Source organism: Mirounga angustirostris, unplaced genomic scaffold, assembly GCF_029215605.1.
Source record: "Mirounga angustirostris isolate CCGP_5_RB_7025 unplaced genomic scaffold, mMirAng1.0.hap1 SCAF_1, whole genome shotgun sequence".
NCBI lineage: Eukaryota > Metazoa > Chordata > Mammalia > Carnivora > Phocidae > Mirounga > Mirounga angustirostris.
In genome coordinates, this window is record NW_026991709.1 from 151,656,848 (window position 1) to 151,681,506 (window position 24,659).

A 24,659-nucleotide genomic window follows, 5' to 3' on the forward strand; every position below is an offset into this window, starting at 1 on the left:
TTCCAATTTCAGAAAACACAATGATTAATTACTCTTGTTAAATCACCCTACCCTAGGGTGATCAGATTGGCAAAATGAGAAGAAGGGCCAGATTGTTACTCCAGAAGGATTTCCCAGGACACCTGTCAAAAAGAAAAAAAAAAAAAAAAAAGGAGGAGCCCCCCAACCCCCACATAAATAAATGCACAGCATCCATGCTTGTCTTAGCTCTAGATGAATCACAAGGAGATGCAAGTTTAAATTAAAATAAAATAACAAAGCTTTGGTACAAATGTTGTGCTTTGTAGACGATGGTAGTAAGACTCCGTGAAATCACTAGGAACTAAGCATTGTCATGCAGTATAGTGCTCCTTCCATCAATTAAAATAGTCTCCAGAACACCTGCTGTGGGAGATTACAAATATTGCACCAATTCTTTCAGCTCTTCCATCAAGGAAAGGAATTTCTTTTATGCCCTGTGCTTACGATTTGATTTAGCCCAAAGAATGTGGCAGAAGCAACATTTTATTTGCTAGCCTGGGTCTTATAGATTCCACTCTGCTTTCTTGGTCCCTCCACTATTTTCCTGGGAACAAACCCAGGCTCTCCAAATGGATAAAGGCCCATTGTTCCAGACAGCTCCAGTTGACTTACAAGCTAAATGCAGATGCATGAGCAAGCCCAGCCAAGAAAAGCCAAATTCATAACACACGATCCAGCTAAGTCCAGCCTAAATTGCCAATCCACAGAACTCTGACCTCAGGAAATTATTGTTGTTTCAAATGTTTTGGAGTAGTTCATACACAACGCAAGCTAACTGTCAAAAGAGAGGCATCTGGCCATCAGATCTATGATGAAGGTTGAGGAGAAGACTAATCGTTTTGCAGTAAGTACCGAAAAAAAAAAAAAAAAAAAAGAACTCAACAGATCTGAGAAGGAGGTGGTGTTCTTATCTTCCTCACTTTGCAAAATGAAGGCTCAAAGGTGGCACATCATCAGACTGATGAAATAATTTGCATGAGATCTCAGATGAGAAAGCAAGATTCAAACCTAGGACTCTTTGGCTCCAAAGATGATCCATGTCCAAGCACCATACTTGCTGGTACACAGATCCAGACCACCTCATCTTAGGAAGCAACATTTCCTGTGTTCCCTGTGCTTTTCCTTTCCCTACTGCTCTAGCCATGGCTGGCAAGAAGAGGTAGCTGGGGGCAGGGAAGGCGGAGTGGGGCGGGTGGTGGTGGTGGTGGGCACAGCTTCCTGGTTCTGTCCTCATCCTCATCGGGAGGCAGACTTGGCCCCTTCACATCTCTTTTATAAGTTGATGGACTTGAGAAGAGTTAGGGACAGCTACTTAAACCACAGCAATTGGCACATCTAGGCGGAGCTGTAAATTTTATCAAATGCTGAATTTCAGTGAATAAAATGCATTTGCTCAGAGGTATGAGTTATGGTTAAAGACTGTCTGCTTAAAGGACTGAGCATTTTTTAGGATAACCCCCAGAATCACTGTTACTAGTATGTTGGCCATTTGCTCTTTCTTTGTACAAAATTTTCCATCTAAAATCACAGTGCCTTAAGAATCAAGTTGGTCTCACTGAGACCCTTGCTGAGAAACTAAAAAAGATTGAAACCCTTATTTTTAAACTAGTGTATGTCTACATTTGATTTAAAATAAAAATAAGTTGAAAAAATAATAGTTTATTTACAATGTCACAAAGTAATCTATATCCTATTTTGAAATGAATTTCCTCCTTACTGCATTTTGTTTTTATTTATTCTTACCTATTTCAAATTTCATGTATCTATAATTCTGAGGGAAACTTTATTTTGTATACTATTTAATAATTTATTCAAAAATATTTACTCACTTAAAAACAACAACTGTACTTACTTTTCTGGTATTTTACTCAATACTCAAGGCTTAGACCCTGAACCCACCTATGAATAAGCCCCCCCTTAGCCCTAATCAGCCTCTGTAAAAATATAAACTGATTCTGAGATCCCTTTGAAAATCTATAAAACTCATTCTTTTCTTTTCTTTTTTTTTTTAAAGATTTTATTTATTTATTTGAGACAGAGAGAGCACATGAGAGGGGGGAGGGTCAGAGGGAGAAGCAGGCTCCCCGCTGAGCAGGGAGCCCGATGCGGGACTCGATCCAGGGACTCCAGGATCATGACCTGAGCCGAAGGCAGTCGCTTAACCAACTGAGCCACCCAGGCGCCCAAAACTCATTATTTTCTTAAAAAAGGCATCTGTAGAAGGGAGGAGCAAGATGGCAGAGGAGTAGGAGACCTAAATATCATCTGGACCCAGGAATTCAGCTAGATAGGTATCAAACCATTCAGAACACCTACAAACTCAACAGGAGAGCAAAGAAAAAAATAGCAGCAATTCTCTGAACAGAAAAGCGACAACTTTCTGGAAGGTTAGGACATGTGGAGAAGTGAATCCGAGGCGATATTCGGGAAGATAGACGGCAGGGGGAGGGAGCCTCCATTAGCCAGTACAGGCAAGTGATAGGGCAGTGGAGCACAATATCAGAACTTTCAGAAGTCGGCTCCGTTGAGGGACGATGCTCCAGTGGCTAAACAGGGGGTGGAACCCTCGCTGGGACAATGTAGTCGCAGGACTCTTGGGGTCACAGAAAGACTGGGGGTGCCTGAGTATGGCAGAGCTCCCAGGTATCAGAGCAGGGAAGCTGGCTACAAAGACAGAGCCAAGGAGTGGGCTCGCAGCTCAGGGTTGCCATAAACTGTGATCTGTGGCACAGTTGGGCCACTGCTCTTCCAGCAGGGACGCAACAAGTGGCAGATCCAGGGAGACTCCCCTTCCTCCCCCAGGAGGAGTGGTGTGGAAGTGCACCGCAGGGATCTGCTGGGTTTGGAGACTCCACATGGGGTCATGTGCCAGAGATAGAAACGATCGTTCACAGGCCAGGTGAGCACGGAGTGTGGCCTGAGATGAGGAATACAGAAGTGATTAACTGCTTTTCTCTGGGGCGCACTGAGGAGTGGGGCCCCAGGTTCTCAGTCCTCTGGGGCAGAGATTGGGAGGCCGCCATTTTCACTCTCATCCTCCAAAGCTGTACGGAAGGCTTGCAGGGAACAAAAGCTCCTGAGAGCAAACCCAAGCAGATTACTTAGCCCGGACCGGCAAGGGCGGGGCAATTCCACCTCCAGCAAAGACATGTGGGAACCACAGCAACAGACCTGTCTCCCAGAAGATCAGCAAGAACAGCCAGTCAAGACCAAGTTTACCCATCAATGAGAACGGCAGAACTCCAGAGCTAGGGGAATACTGCACATAGAATTCATGGCTTTTTCCCCATGATTTTTTAGTCTTTCAAAGTTAATTTTTCAAATTTTCTTTTTCTATTTTATTTTAATTTTTCTTTTTCCCTTTTTCAACCAACAACTTATCAATCCCTTTTTTACAAATCTTTTTTATTTTTCATTTTTAGAGTCATATTCTATCCCTTCATAGTAGTTAACCTTATTTTTGGTATATATATATATATATATATAAGTTGTTCTCTCTTTAAAATTTTGGGATACAGTTGCTTCTAACAGACCAAAATACACCCTAAATCTCTAGATTATGGCTTTGGTCTAGTCTCCTGCCTGATCACATTCTCTCCCTTTGCTTTTTTTTTTTTTTTTTTTTTCTCTTCTTTCTTTTTTCAACTAACTTCTTATCAATTCCTTTTTTTTTTTTTAAAGATTTTATTTATTTATTTGACAGAGAGAGACACAGCGAAAACAGGAACACAAGCAGGGAGAGTGGGAGAGGGAGAAGCAGGCTTCTTGATAAGCAGGGAGCCCGATGCAGGGCTTGATCCCAGGACCCTGGAATCATGACCTGAGCCGAAGGCAGACACTTAATGACTGAGCCACCCAGGCACCCCTTATCAATTCCTTTTATAAAATCTTTTATAATTTTCATCTTTACAGTCATATTTCATCCCTTCATCATATTTACCCTTATTTTTGTACATATATAAGTTTTTCTTTCTTCAAAATTTTGGGAGGCAGTTTCTTCTTTTTTTTTTATTTAAGATTTTATTTATTCATTTAAGACCCAGAGATACAGAGAGAGAGAGAGAAAGCATGAGCAGGGAGAGAGGCAGAGGGAGAGGGAGAAGCAGGCTCCCCGCTGAGCCAGGAGCCCAATGCAGGGCTCGATCCCAGGACCCTGGGATCATGACCTGAGCTGAAGGCAGACGCTTAACCATCTGAGCCACCCAGGCACTCCCAGAGGCAGTTTCTTCTAACAGACCAAAATATGCCCAAAATCTACTGTGTGACACTGATCTATTCACCAGCCTGATTATATTTGATCATATTCTTTTTATTTCTTTTTCTTTTTCTTTTTTTTTCTTTCCCTTTCTTTTCCCCCAGTTTCAGGTCTCTTATGATTTGTTTAGTGTATATTTTTCTGGGGTCCTTGTTACCCTGTTAGCATTTTGTTCTCTTATTCATCTGTTCTCCTCTGGACAAAATGACAAGATGGAAAAAAATCACCTCAAAAAAAAGAACAAGAGGAAGTACCGACTGCCAGGGACCTAATCAATATGGACATTAGTAAGATGTCTGAACTAGAGTTCAGAATGACGATCATAGAGATACTAGCTGGGCTTGAAAAAAGCATGGAAGATACTAGAGAAACGCTTTCTGGAGAAATAAAAGAACTAAAATCTAACCAAGTCAAAATAAAAAAGGTTATTAATGAGGTGCAATCAAAAATGGAGGCTCTAACTGTAGGATAAATGAGGCAGAAGAGAATTAGTGATATAGAAAACCAAATGATGAAGAATAAAGAAGCTGAGAAAAGAGAGATAAACAACTACTGGTTCATGAGGGCAGAATTCAAGAGATAAGTGATACCATAAGATGAAACAATATTAGAATAATTGGGATTCCAGAAGAAGAAGAAAGAGAGAGGGGGGCAGAAGGTATATTGGAACAAATTATAGAAGAGAACTTCCCTAATTTGGGGAAATAAACAAGCTTCAAAATCCAGGAGGCACAGAGATCCCCCTCAAAATCAATAAAAATAAGTCAACACCCCAACATCTAATAGTAAAACTTATGAATCTCAGAGACAAAGAGAAAATCCTGAAAGCAGCTCGGGAGAAGAGATCTGTAACCTACAATGGTAGAAACATTAGATTGGCAACAGACCTATCCACAGAGACCTGGCAGGCCAGAAAGGACTGACATGATATATTCAGAGCACTAAACGAGAAAAATATGCAGCCAAGAATACTATATCCAGCTAGGCTGTCATTGAAAATTGAAGGAGAGATAAAAGGCTTCCAGGACAAACAAAACTAAAGGAATTTGCAAACACAAAACCAGCCCTACAAGAAACATTGAAAGGGGTCCTCTAAGCAAAGATAGAGCCTAAAAACAACATAGACCAGAAAGGTACACAGACAATATACAGTAACAGTCACCTTACAGGCAATACAATGGCACTAAATTCATATCTTTCAGGGGTTACCCTGAATGTAAATGAGCTAAATGCCCCAATCAAAAGACACAGGGTATCAGATTGGATTAAAAAACAAGAGCAATCCATATGCTGTCTGCAAGAGACTCATTTTAGACCCAAAGACACCCCCCGATTGAAAGTGAGGGGGTGGGAAACCATTTACCATGCTAATGGACACCAAAAGAAAGCTGGGGTGGCAATCCTTATATCAGACAAATTAGATTTTAAACCAAAGACTGTAATAAGAGATGAGGAAGGACATTATATCCTACTTAAAGGGTCTATCCAACAAGAAGATCTAACAATTGTAAATATCTATGCCCTAACATGGGAGCAGCCAATTATATAAGCCAATTAATAACAAAATCAAAGAAACACATTGACAACAGTATAATAATAGAAGGGGACTTTAACACCTCCCTCACTGAAATGGACAGATCATCTAAGCAAAAGATCAGCAAGGAAATAAAGACTTTAAATGACACACTGGACCAAATGGACTTCACAGATGTATTTAGAACATTCCATCTCAAAGCAATGGAATACACATTCTTCTCTAGTGCCCATGGAACATTCTCCAGAATAGATCACATCCTAGGTCACAAATCAGGTCTCAACTGGTAGATAAAGGGCTAGTATCCAAAATCTATAAAGAACTTATCAAACTCAACACCCAAAAAACAATAATCCAATCAAGAAATGGGCAGAAGACATGAACAGACATTTTTCCAAAGAAGACATCCAAATGGCCAACAGACACATGAAAAAGTGCTCACCATCGCTCGGCATCAGGGAAATCCAAATCAAAACCTCAATGAGATACCACCTCACACCAGTCAGAATGGCTCAAATTAACAAGTCAGGAAAAGACAGATGTTGGTGGGGATGCGGAGAAAGGGGAACCCTCCTACACTGTTGGTGGGAATGCAAGCTGCTGCAGCCACTCTGGAAAACGGTATGGAGGCTCCTCAAAAAATTGAAAATAGAGGGGCGCCTGGGTGGCTCAGTTGGTTAAATGACTGCCTTTGGCTCAGGTCATGATCCTGGAGTCCCGGGATCAAGTCCCGCATCGGGGTCCCCGCTCAGCGGGGAGCCTGCTTCTCCCTCTGACCCTACCCCCTCTCATGCTCTCTGTCTCTCATTCTCTCTCTCTCAAATAAATAAATAAAATCTTTAAAAAAAAATTGAAAATAGAGCTACCCTACGACCCAGCAATTGTATTACTGGGTATTTACCCCAAAGATACAAATGTAGGAATCTGAAGGGGTATGTGCACCCCAATGTGTAGAGCAGCAATGTCCACAATAGCCAAAGTATGGAAAGAGCCAAGATGTCCATCAACAGATGGACATATTGATTAGGTCCCTGGCAGCTGGTACTTCCTCTTGTTCTTTTTTTTGAGGTGATTTTTTTCCATCTTGTCATTTTGTCCAGAGGAGAACAGATGAATAAGAGAACAAAATGCTAACAGGGTAACAAGGACCCCAGAAAAATATACACTAAACAAATCATAAGAGACCTGAAACTGGGGGAAAAGAAAGGGAAAGAAAAAAAAAGAAAAAGAAAAAGAAATAAAAAGAATATGATCAAATATAATCAGGCTGGTGAATAGATCAGTGCCACACAGTACGATAAAGATGAAATGGTATATATATATACAATGGAATATTATGCAGCCATCAAAAAACAAAACCTTGCCATTTGCAATGACGTGGATGGAACTAGAGGGTATTATGCTAAGCGAAATAAGTCAATCAGAGAAAGACATGTATCATATGACCTCACTGATATGAGGAATTTTTAATCTCAGGCAACAAACTGAGGGTTGCTGGAGTGGTGGGGGGTGGAAGGGATGGGGTGGCTGGGTGATAGACATTGGGGAGGGTATGTGCTATGGTGAGTGCTGTGAATTGTGTAAGAGTGTTGAATCACAGACCTGTACCTCTGAAACAAATAATACATTACATTAAAAAAAAAAGTAGATAGTAGGAAGGGAAAAATGAAGGGGGGGAATTGGAGGGGGAGACGAACCATGAGAGACTATGGACTCTGAGAAAAAATTGAGGGTTAGCCTGGTGACGGGTATTTAGAGGGCACGTATTGAATGGACCACTGGGTCTTATACGCAAACAATGAATCATGGAACATTACATCAAAAACTAATGGTGATTAACATAACATAATAAAATACAATTAAAAAAAGGCATCTATATTTCACTTACTTTAGAAGTATGCCTCAAACATTAAAGTAGAATTCATTTGTATATTGAGGTCTTTCAAGAGATTTAGTGGTCTTAATATTGGAGGCTAAAATTTTTTTAATTTGTTTTTATTTATTTTTAAATTTTTTTTATTAATTCATTTGAGAGAGAAAGGGAGAGATAGAACAAGTCGGGGGAAAGGGGCAGAAGGAGAGGGAGAAACAGACTACCGACTTAGCAGGGAGCCTGATGCAGGGCTCAATCCCAGAACTCTGAGATCATGACCTGAGCTGACGGCAGACACTTAACCCACTGAGCTACCCAGGTGCTCCCCTTTTTATTTTAATTGCAGTTAGTTAACATACAGTGTAATACTAGTTTCAGGTGTACAATATAGTTCAACGCTTCCATATAACACCCAATGATCATTACAACAATTGCACTCCTTAATCCCCATCACCTATTTCGACCCATCCCCCCACCCACCTCCCCTCTGGGAACCATTGAAACATTTGTTCTCTGTTTCTTGCTTTCTCTCTCTTATTTTCTCTTATTTTCTTCCCTTTGCATATATGTTTTGTTTCTTAAATTCCACATATGAGTAAAATCATATGGTATTTGTCTTTCTTTGACTTATTTTGTTTAGCATTATACTCTCTAGCTCCATGCATGTTGTTGCAAATGGCAAGATTTCATTCCTTTTTATGGCTGAGTACTATTGCATTGTCTATATATACCACTTCTTGATCTATTCATCTATTGATGAACACTTGGGCTGCTTCCATATCTTGGCTATTGTAAATAATACTGCTATAAACAAAGGTGTGTGTATCCCTTTGAATTAATGTTTTTGTATTCTTTGGGCAAATACCCAGCAGTGTGATTGCTGGATCACAAAGTAGTTCTATTTTCAACTTTTTGAGGAACCTCCATACTGTTTTCCAGAGTGGCTGCACCAGTTTGCATTCCTACCAACAGTTCATGAGGGTCCCATTTTTCTCCACATCCTTGCCAACTTCTGTTGTTTCTTGCATTGTTGATTTTGGTCATTCTGATAGGTGTGAGGTGATATCTTATTGTAGTTTGATAATAAGTGATGATGAGCATCTTTTCCTGTGTCTGTTGACCATCTATATTTGTTCTTTGGAGAAATGTCTATTTATATCTTCTGTCTACTTTTTAATTAGATTATTCATTTTTTGGGTGTTGAGTTTTATAAATTCTTTATATATCTTAGATACTAGCCTTTTATCAGATAGATCAATTGCAAAGATCTTCTTCCATTCTGTAGATTGCCTTTGAGTTTTGTTGATTGTTTCCTTTGCTGTGCAGAAGCTCCTTATTTTGATGTAGTCCCAATAGTTTATTTTTGCTTTTATTTCCCTTGCCTCAGGAGAACATATCTAGAAAAAAAGTTGCTATGGCTGATGTCCAAGAAGTTAATGCCTGTGCTCTCTTCTAGGATTTTTAATGGTTTCAGGTCTCACATTTAGGTCTTTAATCCATTCTGAATTTATTTTTGTGTATGTGTAAGAGAGTGGTCCAGTTTCACTCTTTTTCATGTTGCTGTCTAGTTTTCCCAACACTATTTGTTGAAAAGACTGTCTTTTTCCCATTGAATATTCATTCCTGCTTTGTTGAAGATCGACTATATAATAGTGGGCTTATTTCTGGATTTTCTATTCTGTTCTATTGCTCTATGTGTCTATTTTTGTGCCAGTACCATACTGTTTTGATCACTACAGTTTTGTAATATAACTTGAAGTCTGAAATTGTGATGCCTCCAGCTTTGCTTTTCTTTTTCAAGATGACTTTGGCTATTTGGGGTCTTTTGTGGTTCCATACAAATTTTAGGGTTGCTTGTTCTGGTTCTGTGGAAAATTTTGTTCATATTTTAATAGGAATTGCATTAAATATGTAGATTGCTTTGGTTAGTATAGACATTTTAACACTATTTGTTCTTCCAATCCATGAGATAGAATTTCTTTCCATTGTTTTTTTTCTTCTTAAATTTCTTTCATCAGTGTTTTATAGTTTTCAGAGTACAGGTCTTTCACCTGTTTTATTCCTAGGTATCTTATTATTTTGGGTGCAATTATAAATGGAATTGTTTTCTTAATTTCTCTTTCTCTTTCTTCATTATTGGTGTATAGAAATGCAACAGATGTCTGTACATTGATTTTATATCCTGTGACTTTACTGAATTCATTTATCAGTTCTAGCAATTTTTTTGGTGGAGTCTCTTAGGTTTTCTACATATAGAATTATGTCATCTGCAAATAGTGAAAGTTTTACTTCTTCCTTACTAATTTGGATTCCCTTTATTCCTTTTTGTTGTCTTGCAACACAGAAATAAATCTCACTGGATCGTGCTGGATGATTTTTTTAAATGTATTGTTGAATTCAGTTTGCTAGTATTTTATTGACAATTTTTGCATCTATGTTCATCAGGGATATTGGCCTATAGTTCTCTTTTTTAGTGGTATCTTTATCTGGTTTTGTTATCGGTAATGCTGGCTTCATAGAAACAATTTGGAAGTTTTCCTTCCTTTTGTATATTTTGAAATAGTTTAAGAAGAATGGGTATAAACTTTTATTTAAATATTTGCTTGTGAAGCCATCTGGTCCTGGATTTTTGTTTGTTTGGATTTGTTTGTTTGTTTGATTTTGTTATGGACTCAATTTCTTTGCTGATTATCAGACTGTTCAAATTTTCTATTTCTTCCTGTTTCACTTTTGGTAGTTTACAGTTTACATGTTTCTAGGAATTCATTCATTTCTTGCAGGTTGTCCAATTGGTTGGCATAATGTTCTTCTATGATTGTATTTCTCTGGTGTTGGTTGTTATTTTTCCTCTCTTATTTGTGATTTTATTTATTTGAGTCCTTTTTCTTTCTTGATAAGTCTGGCTAGAGGTCTATAAATTTTATTGATGTTTTTGAAGAACCAGCCCCTGGTTTCATTGATGTTCTGTATTTTCTTTCTTTTTCTTTTCTTTTTTTTTTTTTTGGTTTTTGTATTATTTATTTATGCTCTAATCTTTATTATTTCCTTCCTTCTGCTGGTTTTAGGTTTTGTTTGTTGTTCTTTTTCTAGCTCCTTTAGGTGGAAAGTCAGGTTATTTCAGATTTTTCTTGCTTTTTGAGGTAAGTCTGGTTGCTATAAACTTCCCTCTTAGAATCACTTTTCCCTCATCCCAGAGGTTTTAGACCATTGTGTTTTCATATAATTTCTTTCCATGTACTCTTTTTTTTTTTTTTAATTTCCTGGTTGATTTCCATTGTTCAGTAGCATGTTGTTTAACCTCCACATATTTGTGGTTTTCCAGATTTTTCCCCCATGGTTGACTTCTAGTTTCATTGTGTTGTGGTCAGAAAAGATGCATGGAATGATTTCAGTCTTCTTGAATTTGTTGAGGTTTATGTGATAATATATGATATATTCTGAAGAATATTCTCTGTGCACTTGAAAAGAAGGTGTATTCTGCTGTTTTAGGATGGAATGTTCTGAATATATCTGTTAAGTCCATCTGTTCCAGTGTGTCATTCAGAGCCATTGTTTTCTTGTTTATTTTCTGTTTAGATGATCTGTCCATTGCTGTAAGTGGGGTGTTAAGGTCCCCTACTATTATTGTATTATTATCAATCAGTTTCTTTATGTTTGTTATGAACATTTTAATGTACTTGGTTGCTATTATGATGGGTGCATAGATATTTATAATTGTTATATTTTCTTGTCAGATTGTCCCCTTTATTATTATATAATGTCCTTCTTTGTCTCTTGTTATGGTCTTTGTTTTATAGTCTGTTTTGTTCAGTGTAAGTATTGCTACTCTGGGTTTCTTTTGCATGATAAATCTTACTCTGTCCTCTCACTTTCAATCCATAGGTGTCTTTAGGTCTAAAACGGGTCTCTTGTAGGCAGCATATAGTTGAGTCTTGTCATTTTATCCATTCTGTCACCCTATGTCTTTTGATTGGAGCATTTAGTCCATTTACATTCAAAGTAATTATTGATAGATACATATTTATTGTCATTTTATTACTTGTTTTGCTATTGTTTCTGGAGGTTTACTCTGGTCCTTCCTTGTCTTTCACATTTTGCTGATTTTCACTAGTGATCTATATGTATTTCTTCTCTTTATTCTTTACATATTTATTGGTGGTTTTTGATATATGGTTACCATTAGGTTTGTATATAACTTCTGCATATGACAGTCTATATTAAGTTGACGGTCATTTAAGTTTGAGCTATTGTTTTCTGCTCTCCTCTCCACATTTAAGGTACTTGTTATTTTATTTTATATCTTTTTTTTTGTGAATTCCTTGACTGATTTTTTTTTACAGAAAAATTCACTTTTACTGTTTTTGTGTTTCCTATGTCTCTAATTTCACTTATGGTCTCTGCTTTCCACTCGAAGAGTTCCTTTTAATACTTCTTGCATGGCTGGTTTCGGGGTCATGAATTCCTTTAGTTTTTGTTTGCCTGGGGAACTCTTTATCTTGGAGGCTAAAGTCTTGAGCATATTCTTACTGTCAGATAGTTACAGATAGAGAGACAACTGAAGGAAAGTATTAATGTAGCTCCTGTAGCCTTCCCCATTGGACTTTGTGGTCATGTGATCATGTATAGGCCACATTAGTTTTCTGCACTAGTTTTCTGCAGAAATCTACACAATGAGATGGGTTGGAATGCCCACCACTCACCCAAACTACAGTTATTGAGGAACTCTCTATATGATTCTTCCATGGCCTAAGTTATCCTGTCCGGCCATAAGTTAAATATCACTCACATATTCTTCTGTACTTGAACTTCTAAGCTCCAAAGTTTTATAAGTCACAACTTCCCTAGAACAATAAAGTACAGTGGCAAATCCTGAGACTATTGCCTGGTGGGCTACATCAGAATCACCTGGATGGCCTTATAAAATATTTGATCTTGTGTTCTGACCTAGGAAATATTAATTTATTAATTCCAGAATGGGGCCAAGAATTCCATGTTGTTAAGCTTTTGAGATTCATTGTCTGTCGAATTGTTTCATGTGAGGATTTGAAAGAATGAAATGAGTTTTATTCTAAGTGGCAAAAATGTTATACTTGTTTCTGTGCCCAACCCCTGATATTTGTTACTAAGGAGACCTGGGAGATTAACCATGGTAAAATAGAAGGTGACATGCATTACAAGTCTTTGCTGTGTGACCTCAAGTAATCACTTAACTTTACTGGCTATCAATATCCTCCCCTGTAGAAAACAAGGTTTTAGATAAGATGACAATCACTATCTTTGATCAGGTGACAGGGAGCTTCTTTCGGGGTCACTAAAGCTGTGAGTCTGAGCAGGAGTTGAACAGATCAGTCCATACCAGAGATCCTTGAGTACACCTCTTTGATTTGTTTACAATGTTAAAAGGGATTGTGTCTAGAGAAAGGGCTCCAATGATAAAAGTCTGGACAAGATGTCTCCAAAGGCCACTTTGTTTCTGCTGTTCTGTGCAAATAGCCATTAAAAGGAGAATTACACCAGAACAGGATCACTTGAGAAGTAAGGTTGATAACAGAGTCAGACCAGTTACGGAGCAATTAGTAGCAGCTCTGTCTGAAAGACTTAGAGCAAAACATGGTCTCTCATTGATTTCTACAGCTATTACAAACTAACTCCCTAAGCTAAGGAAACAAACCTGGTAATCATGATTAGAACTCAGTAATTGTGACCCTTTACTTGTCATGCTGTGCCTCTGTTGTTATACAAGGCAGAGCACTAACTACAGTTGCTACATAATAACCTCTCATAGTACATCTTCAGTGTTCAGAGAACGTAGCTTGGCTTATTTTGCACACTCCCACTCATTCTTGAAGATCTTGCTCATATGTCACCCCATCAGTGAAACCACTTCTCATCCTGCACATCTCCACTCAGGGAAGATTTAATTATTCCCAAACCTGAATTTTCTCAGCATCTAATGTGAATAGTAAATAAAAATAACAATAATGAATATAATTCCTTCTCTTAACTAAGCTTTCTTTCTTATCTCAGGAACTGCCTATATTTTACCCGAATAATAATAATCATTTCACTTTAATCAGTCTTTCTCCACCATCAGACTGCGTGCTGCCTGGAGTTTAGTAGCTTTTTTTGTTGATGAATGAATGAATGCTTTCTTTATACCTTCTATGTTCTCATTCTTCCAATCCTCCTAAACTCTCTTGGCTCCAAATCAAGGCTGCTGGTCCTGATTCATTGACTCAGCTAGACTGTGATCTAATAAAAATAAAAAAAAACACTGAGGTATGGCTGACCAGTGGACTGACTCATCAGATCTTTACTTCCCCCAAGAGAGACACGTTAGTTTCCCTAATCTCCAACTGGTATTAAGTGTAGATGCAGTATTTTGGAACTGAGCTTTCTTGCTTCCTGGAACTACTGTAGGATCCTCTGTCCTCTAAAACCCAAAGCACAAATCTTCAGTTTCACACTATCCTTTTCTAAATGTTCCAGCTGTTTGGTTCCCAAGGAATTTAAGTCTTCATAGACTATCAGCTCTATGGTGATGTGGACTTTGAACCCTTGTTGCATAGAGCACTTTGCAAAGTTAAGTCTCCATCATATTCACTAGAAAACATGACTTGCTTCTTGAAGATTGCAAACTGTGAGTGGGGACAGGGAGACTGGGGAAGTATAGAGAAACCCTTTTACTGAGCCCATCATCATTGAGGGTTCTGTGCTTTTGAGTTAAGATGATTTTACCTTATAAGTAGCATTTTAGTCCCTGTTCTGCTAATTCCCATATGACTCTGGACAAGTTCCTTATAACATCTAAGACTCAGTTTCTTACCTGCAAATTATGTGATGCTCTCATTGATCTTTTTGTATTTTTGTTACAATTTAAGTGAGTCAATGGATATAAACATTGTATTCAACATTGTATCAGGGATGACAAAGGAAATGTTCTAAGTATAGAAAAATTTTAATTAGTTATTAAAAATTATCCTTTGTTAATACACTGAATTCTAAATACAGGCTTTTAATATTAAAACATATTATTATTTCTGGGGTAGATCCTGATTTTCAAAATTAAGTTGTGATTTGTCCTAAATTTGACATGTAATGCTAAACGAAGCACCAGAAAACAATAAAGATGATAAAGTGGATTGTTAGTAAAAATGACTGCAATAATTTGACTCGAGGCATCAGAAATGTTTTGTAATATGATTTTGGTCTTCCTCCCATGTGATGGTGAAGTTTTTGAATCTGGACTGGGCTTGTGACTTACTTTAGACAGTAGACTGCTCCAAACATGAATAACTGTCAGTTTCAAGCCTTGGTCTTAAAGTTTTTGATGCTATTTTCTCTTTCAGAAGCCTGCCTGGTCACCATGAGAAATACCACAGCAATGATGATGGAGGATAAGCAGAGACACACAGCACTGTTGCCTCTATATCGCTTTGCCAGTAGCAGGCAACTCTCAGACACAAAGTTCTTCTGCAGAACTGAGGCTAACAACATATTCAAGGGAGAACCCAACTGAGACCAAAAGGATCACACCCCTAAATCCAGGCTAAACTACCAACACACAGACTTGTGAGCTGCATAAATGGTGTTGTTTTAAGCCACTGGGTTTGAGAGTGCTTTATTATGTAGCAATAGTTAACTAATACACAGGGCATGGGCTATGAGATATGCCAGTCAGATATTTAATAAGGGTTTCTACACCACATAAGTGTAACTAATGGTATATTGTTTGACACTGTCATATGTACATTGAATTGGATTTCCCCCAATTGTAGGATAGTCATACTTCTCCTATGAGTAGGAAAAGGCCAACAGGAATCAGATAGATTTGGCTTGAATACCTACATAGATCAAACTTTATTCCAACTGAAAAATGCGACCTCAAGCATGCAAATACACTTTCATATCTGACTTTTCCATAAAGTCCTAGAGACCTTCATTACTAGATCTGTAAGGTTGCAAAGTGAGACTTTTTAATTATGATATGTAATAGTTGAACAACAGAGAGTAAGGAAAATATGTTTTAAGCCTTGCTGTCATTCTGCGAATCACAATTTTACCCTATCCCAAACTTGCTCTTTGTTCTCAGCTTATTGAACGCTATCAAGTTTAATCAGACAATGTCCACAAAATATAGTTTATCCCCTAGAGAAAGGCTCTCTTTTTAGAAGATGTTTTGTACAAGGAGAGTTACATTCACGTTCCCCCATACCCATTATCTTCCTTCTTTCCTTCCTTCCTCCCTCCCTTCCTTCTTCCCCTCTTTTTAAAATTTTCCTCTTCAATGTAGATTGTCCAGCATGGTTGTAAATGAACAGCTTTGTTGATCATCCATGCTCCTTTGTTTTGAATAAGGTTGCATTTCTGGTGATGCTTACTTTTCTTAATTAGTGCATAATCAGAAAGATAGAACATAAAAGTCATGGGCAATATCTTCCCATCAGCAATTCTACATGTAATCAAAGAAATATTGAGTGAGAGGAAGGTCAAAGAAAAAAAAAACAAACTCAAAAGACCAAAAGAATTAGAGGAAGATATAAAAAAATCAAGCCCACTTTCTGAAACAATGAAAATCCCAAATGATATCAAACTCATATCAAAAATAATCCCAAAAGTATAAATGAGAAGAATCTGAGGACTATAGAAAGTTTAATAACATTAAAATAAATTTTATATTTGGTACTGAAGAAAACTATAAGTTTTTTTTTAACTTTGCTTTGAAAATCAGTGTAAAAGTAATACCTACAAATTAGGACAGTACTAATTTGATCTGTGCTAATGGAGTTAAATAAAAAGTAAAAGTTTTCCTCCCTTGCCTCCTGTCCTAGTTAACTCCCTAGGAGTGAACGTAACCATTTCAGGTGATCAACACCATAATTCAATATGGGAGCTCTTTCCATTGTCTTTTGAGTCGGTCATTGGATCCCTAAGTTGGATCTGTCATATTCCTTCCTCTCTCTCCTTCTTTTTACTTGGTTTTGTTTTATTTTGCCGGAGTTCACTTTTTTCCTATTAAAGTTAATAGAAATTAAATTTTTGAGTCCATTTCTGACTAAGTCTTTATTTTGCATTCACACTTTACTTTGTTCAGTGCTTGCAATTGGGGCTTATCCTTGAGGAATGTTCTCTTTGGCAAGTCAGTCACCATGTTGTAGAGCATCTCAATGGAAATAATGAAAAATAAGTCACCATTTTAATTCACAATAATTTAGTTATATTTGCTCCAGAGCCAGTTGTCCACACTTAGACCAGGAGCCCTCATTTCCTCCAAGAAGATTATTTTATTTCTTCACAGAGGATTGCTTTGATTTCATTCTGGAGTTTGAAGGAGCTGTATCAGTGACTCTTGATAAAGGATAGGAAAAATAAAATATGTGATTGACATGTTTATTCCATAAGTAGTTTTCAAATTGACCATTTTGGTTTTTGTCCCTCTCCTTCCCACTGTCTGAACCTCACTTCTCCAAGTTTGAATTTTTCCATTTGGAGAAGAGCATTTCTCATCTTCTTTAGCCACTTCCAAAGGGCACTAGTGGCTATTTCTCTCTGCTCAAGTTTGTCCATCAATCCATTTCCATTCACTTGTTATCATCCAGAAATTTGTCTAAATTTTCAGAACTGACAAGGACATGGCCTTTCTCTCTTCTCAGTGTTGTTTTCACTCTTTTGTCTTAAGAAGACATAGTCTTTGACTACAAATATATAATCATTGTTATTTATCATATCTCTAACATTGAAATTACATAGATATCAAAAAGAATGCCTGATTATAGCACATTTTAATGTCCTAACCAGGCAGTTACATTCTAGCTGTGGTATCTTTTCTAATGTTGAATTATGAATTGTTCTCTTGTCCACTGCATGACTGCATGAGCATGCTGAAGAATTTAAAATTCTTACCATGGGTATCTTTTGTCATCTCCTACCATGGTTTTGTAAGCATACTTTAAGAAGATTCATGATCCAATGCTCTTCTGTTATTTTTTTTTTTTACACAGTAATTTGAGTTTTGCTTCTTTTTTTCTGGCCTCTAGAAGATTATCCCCAAGGTCTTCCTCTAGTCACCTGTATAATTGGCTTAAGAATCTTCCAGATGACTAGAGTAGTTAAGAGTTGCCTGAATGGCAAGTTGTATTTAGTTTTAAATAGGAGAAGTAGTTAAGGCTAGGGGTAGGAAAGGTGGTGATAAAAGTAATATCCATTCATTCATTGCAGAGCCTAACATTTGAAATACATCACTGATCATATCCCCAACCCTCCCTCTTATATATCCAATTCACCAAATCAGACTAGTTTTCACTTAAAACAGATACCTAATGCTTTCAATCCCTATGTCATTACTCAGGAGATTTTTCCAATCTGAAAGGCATTTCCAATCTTATCTTTGACTGTAAAAATCCTCCTAGGTCAACTTAAATGCAACCACATTCAGAAAGTCTATGTCATTCTCCCAGCTGAATTTTCTTTCTCTTCTGAATAATCTATCATAACACAACATCTATCACTTTTTATAATTTTCTGTTATTTGCAATTATTTTTAGGGTATTTTCTATGTATTAAAATGTGTGTGATAACACCAACATAGTTTTTGCTGGTCTGTTTTCCTTGCCTTAGTCCTTGCTCAAGGTATCTTTTTACTTTGTTTGCATGGTTGCCTTCACAGTGGGATGCTTGCTATATTTGTAAAGCTATTGTTAGGAATATTGGGTCATGGATGAAGGTGTGTTGTTCTACAGAGGATATGTATGTGCTTTTCCCAAGGAGCTGAAGGCACTATTTGTCTTAGACCACCTTAAATCAAATTCAAATCATGAAGTGATTTGAACTACCTAGACCATATGAACCAGGCTACAAATATGCCCATGATAATTTGATTCAATCTTGTCCCAAGACTGTAGTGCTTTAGGGGACAAAATATTTGTGGGTTTATGTTTCCCACAGTGTATGAGTCCTGATCATTAATTTCTTTTCTGTTACTCAGCATAAGGTGTCAAAAGTAACGTTCAAATGTTCAGGATCAGTAAATGCCCTCAAGGAAAAGCTAAATTGTTTACCTCTGAGTTCTCATTGCCCCTTCAAATTTTCTGATGGCAATATGTTATTATTTCGGTAGTTTTTGGATGCTTTCAAATTTTAGAAATATTTTTACTTAGCATTTTATGTTTATCATCACTTGGTTGAAAAAAACTTCTTGGGAAATCAGAACTGCTCAAAGTACAATATCTACATGGCTCCAATTTGCTATTATTTTCTATCTCTTATTATAGATTTGTGTCTGTCAATTAGCCTACTAGATTGCAAGCTCCTTCAAACCAAAGACAAATTTTAATCACTTTTGTATCCTTTCCTGACTTCTTTATTTCATAGACACTAGAAAAAAGATTGAAAATTGTGTCAATTTTTATGTTTTTCTATAATTTGTCCATTTCATTCAACTTCCATATATTATTGACATAAAGTTCTTCAGAATATCCTATTACTATTTGTTTATAAATATAAGATCTGTAGTGATGTGCCTTTTTTGTTTGTTTTGAATTGTTATTGAGTCTTGTTTTTTATTCCTCCTTGATTATTTTTGCCAAAGCTTGTAAATTTTATTTTTTACATATTTATTTTTTATTTTTTTATTATTTTTTACTTTTACTATTTTTTAAATTAATTTATTTTTAAGATTTTATTTATTTATTTACAGAGAGAATGAGAGAACACAAGCAGGGGGAACAGTAGAGGGAGAGGGAGAAGCAGACTCCCCACCAAGCAGGGAGCCCAAAGCAGGGCTCAATCCCAGGACTCTGGGATCATGACCTGAGCTGAAGGCAGACCCTTAACCAACTGAGTCACCCTGGCACCCCTATATATTTATTTTTTAAAGATTTATTTGTTTATTTGAGAGTTAGAAAGAACATGAGCAGGAGGGGCAGAGGGAGAGGGAGAGAGAATCTCAAGCAGATTCCATGCTGAATGAGGAGCCCAACCTGGGGCTCGATCTCAGGACACTGAGATCACGACCGGAGCTGAAACCAAGAGTCCAATGCTTAACCAACTGCACCATGTAGGCACCCCAAAGCTTGTCAATTTTAATAGTCTTTTCAAAGAACTGACCTTTGACTTTGTTAATGACTTTTGTTGTGTGTTTTTTCTATTTCATTGTATTCTGAGCTTATCTTCATTATTTTCTTTCTTTTCTCTCTTGGAATTAAATTTATTCTTTTTCTAAATTCTTAGTATACATGCTAAGAATATTGATTTATGTTTGAGTGTTCCTCTTTTCTAATATATGCATCTTAGGCTATAAATTCCACTCTAAACATGACCTTAATGGCATCTCATTTCCATTAGGATATCTTCTTTTCCTATGGGTTATTTAGAAGTGTGTTTAAAACCCCCAAATATAAGAAGTAAGCCATATTTCCATCAATGCTAGAATGGATAGATCGTAGACTATTCATAGGATGAAATGCTACTGGCAAGTACTTTGAAGGAACTTCTGTTACATAGGGTGACATGCAATAATAATTTCTGTAACATCAGAAAACAAAAAAAATAAACACTCTTACTATGAATATGCATTAATACATAGAAAGATACACATAGTTAAAACGCGGGCATAACTAAAATACTGCAGGCTGTTAAATGTCATGATAGTGATCATTAGTATGAGAGGTGGTAGCTGTGATTGGCAGGCTTTGAGAAGTGGCTTCCTGGGTACTGGTGATACACTAATCACATGTTATTTAACCTTAGTGGTGGTTTACATGGATATGTTCACTTTGCATCATTTCATTATCCTGTACAATTACTGTTTGCGCAATTTAATGTTTGTAAGTAAAATGCTTGCAAGAGTGTTGTGTTTATCCAATAAATGTTTTTGAGTGATTACTATCAGGAAGATACTACACTGGACATCAGTGAGCATAAATGGTGAATAAGATAGGGTTTCAACCTTTACATTATAACTTAAATGGGAAAAAAAATTATATAACTAGACACTTATTGAAATAGGTGTCATAAAAAGGACAAATATGGGACTTACACACTAATGGGAGAAGGAAGGAAAACTTCTATCAAGATAATTTAAAGTTTGGGGTGCCTGGGTGGCTCAGTCATTAAGCGTCTGCCTTCGGCTCAGGTCATGATCCCAGGGTCCTGGGATCAAGTCCCACATTGGGCTCAACGGGAAGCCTGCTTCTCCCTCTCCCACTCCCCCTGCTTGTGTTCCCTCTCTCGCTCTCTCTCTCTGTTGAAAAATAAATAAAATCTAAAAAAAAAAAAAGATAATTTAAAATTTGGTGGGAAAATACCAGTAGAGTTGGGTGTTCAAGATTGGGAAGTTGGAAAGTAACAATAATTTTAACAAGAGACATTTACTGAACAATTGCAATGTACCATTAACTTATTTCACTTTTACAACAATCTTGAACAGGTACTACTATCCTCATCTTATAGTTAGAGAAGCCAAAGTTCTAATAAATGGAATAACTTGCACACAAGTAGCCTTTAAAAGGAGAGTCAGGAATCAAATCCAGGTGTGTTTGGTTGTAAAGCTTAGGTTTATAGACCTTATGAGGAGAAATGTCAATGAGGCAGAAGAGTGAGCACAGAGTTGTATAGGAAAGCAAATACAAGGCATAGTTCAAGGAAACAGAACATTTCAACTTATTATCTTGTACTTATAAGGAAAAAGCAATCCTCTGAGCTCCTCTCTCTGGCCCTTTCCATTCCATGCAGAGGCTTGATTAAGGACAAGCTACTTCAGAGGATGGGGTAAGTAAAAAGGGGGAATGAAAGGTTCATCTCTGTGTTTTTAAGTTTTACTGTCTTAGGTTTAAAGAGCTGACATCCCACCAATTGAAGTGGATTTTTGAATTTTTTTTTGCAAAATGCATTTGGAAATAGAAAAGTGTGAGCAGAAGACAGAGAGAAGGGCCAAGCTCTGCGGGCATTATCACCCATTTCTTTTTTCATAGTTGATGCAGGTGTTAATTGGAAATGATCCACTTATTTCTCAGAAGAAAAAAAAATTAAAAGACTGGTTTTCTGGGTCTGACTTTCCTCAAAGCCCTTGAACTTGATCCTCTCTTTGGGAGGCTTTCAATGGGTAAATTGTGCTGAATCTGTCTTTGGCTAGTAAATGTTTTTAAAACTTAAAAGAACAAAGCAAAGTAAATTAAAATAAAACCTTTCTAAGGAATACACATAGGTTGTCTCTCCTCCACAGGCACCATCATTCCTGGTACTTTACACTCAACTTGCATCACTTCACTTGCATCCTGTCCAGGCCTCACTGAGCAGTTGAGTCTCCCATTTTTGTGTGAAGGGTAGCATTAATGCACTTAAACTTTGGAGTCAGAATACATGCAATAGAATCCTTGCCCTCTGTGATCTTAAGTAAATTACATGTGCTACTTAATCTGTTTTCCCATCTGCAGAATGGAATAATATATCTATTTTGAGTTTCTGTGCATAAAGTTCTTAGCACAAGTGCTAGGCATAAAGTAAGATCCCAGTAATTGTTACTGCACGTTACTTTGGTTACTGCTATAATTACAGATAGCCTGGGGCCCAGTTTATCAAAGCTTTTTTCCCTCTCAAGAAGCCACAATTTCCAAGGCCTTTACACACTGCTTTCTTCTTCCTATATTTATTAGGGCTCAAATATCCAAGTAAAGTTAACTTTCTCTAACATTTGAGGTCTGGCCCTTGAGAATTTACAGTGTGCTGAATTTGCTCCTGTAATAAACTCACTCTTGCTAACTAGGGAAAGATGGAGGCCATGTCACAGACCAATCACTCCCATTTTCCCACGTAGTCTTCTGAAATCAGGTTTTGTATTATTATTAGCTTACCCAAAGCAATGACTGATGTTTCAAAGTCCCACCTGTAATAACATTAATCCTGTAGTTAAAATATAATTATATGATTCCTAGCTTACCAGAATATTGCCTAGCTTTTATTTTGACTATTTAGATAGCATACTAGTGTAAAACAATTCTGATTTTTCTTAGTGTTTCAGAGAGATACACAATCCAATGACAACTCCTATATTAAAACGCAGTAGAGAACTCTGAAGTCTTAAAAATTATGAGGTTTTAAGCTGAAGATTTCTCTTAATAAAAAAAAGAGGTCTTGAAATCTTTCAGCTCTTTTATAAATATCTTAAAGTTTAATACCTTATTAAAAACATAATAATAAGCCTTATAATCAGGTCACTAGGTTTATAGTATTTAATGTTGCTTTCATGATGATGATTTTCAAAGGAAGTTCTCATTTATATTGTGCATAAAATCAAATGTTATGTGAAAAAACCTTTCATTTAATTCAACAGAGGGTAAAGCACAGTGAATTAACTTGTCATTGAATCTTTGCCCAGTTATGTGAGATTGTTTGCTAAATAAAATAAAAATAACTGAATCTTACCTAGAACTGACAAAATAATTCATAATTTTGCCAGATCTTTACTCACAGTAGCCAAGACATAGAAACAACCTAAGTACCTATCAATGGATGAATGGTTAAAGAAAATGTGAGATATCTATCTATCATCTATCTATCTATCTATCTATCTATCTATCTATCTATCTATCTATCTATCTATCATCTATCTATCATCATCTATCATCATCTATCATCTATCATCTATTTATATCTATCATCTATCATCTATTTATCATCTATCTATCATCTATCTATCTATCTATCTATCTATCTATCTATCATCTAATCTATACAATTCAGTTTTTAAAAAGATACAAATCCTGCCATTTGCAAAAACTTAGATAAACCTAAAGGGTATTATGCTAAATGAAATAAGCCAGACAGAGAAAGACACATACTGCATGGTATCACTTATATGTGGAATCTAAAAAACAAAACACACAAAGTCTAGATCATAGAGTAGAATGGTTGCCTGGCCGGGGGTTGGGAGATGGGAGTAATAAGGAGAATTTGGTAAAAGGTACAAACTTTCAGTTATAAGATGAATAAAGTCTGGGAACATAATGGATTACTTTGTGACTATATAGTTGATAATACTACATTGTATAGTTGAATTTGGCTGAAAAAGTAGACCTTAAGTGATCTCACCAAAACAAAAACAACATCAACAACAACAAAGGAAAGGTAAAGATGTGAAGTGATAGATATGTTAATTAACTTCATTGTGGGAATCCATTTACATGTATACATATATCATCATTTACACTTTAAATATATTATAATTGGCAATTATATCTCAAACTAAAAATGTATATTTAATATACAGGTTATATAGATTATATGATTATATTATAGAGATATATAGATTATATATGTATTCTTTGATATATAATATATATTTCATATTTTATTTTTTATTTATAATGTATATTTTATTTTATACATTGTTTTATATTTTATACTTTTTTTTTTAAAGATTTTATTTATTTATTCATGAGAGACAGAGACAGAGAGAGAGAGGCAGAGGGAGAAGCCAGGCTCCCAAGGAGCAGGAAGCCTGATGCGGGACTTGATCCCAGGACCCTGAGATCATGACCTGAGCCGAAGGCAGACGCTTAACCATCTGAGCCATCCAGGCGCCCTATATTTTATACTTTAAGAATACATATTTTATATATGAAAATATATACATTCTTCTATGTTTTACGGAATACACGATTGAAACTACCTGTTGCTGGATTTTTCCCTGTGCGTATCTTTTTGATTACTAATTTAATCTCTTGTTATAGGTTTATTCAGATTTCTATTTCTTACTGATTCACTTTGTAGTTTGTGTCTTTCTAGAAGTTTATATATTGTATTTATGCTATCTAATTTGTGGGCACCTGATTGTTCATGGTTTTTCCTTATGATCCTTTTCATTTCTATGTGGGCAGTATTAATATCCCCTCTTTAATTCTTGATTTCAGGAATTTGAATCTCCTCTTTTTTTCTTGGCCAATAGCTAAAGTTTTGTCAATTTTGTTGACTTTCTCAAA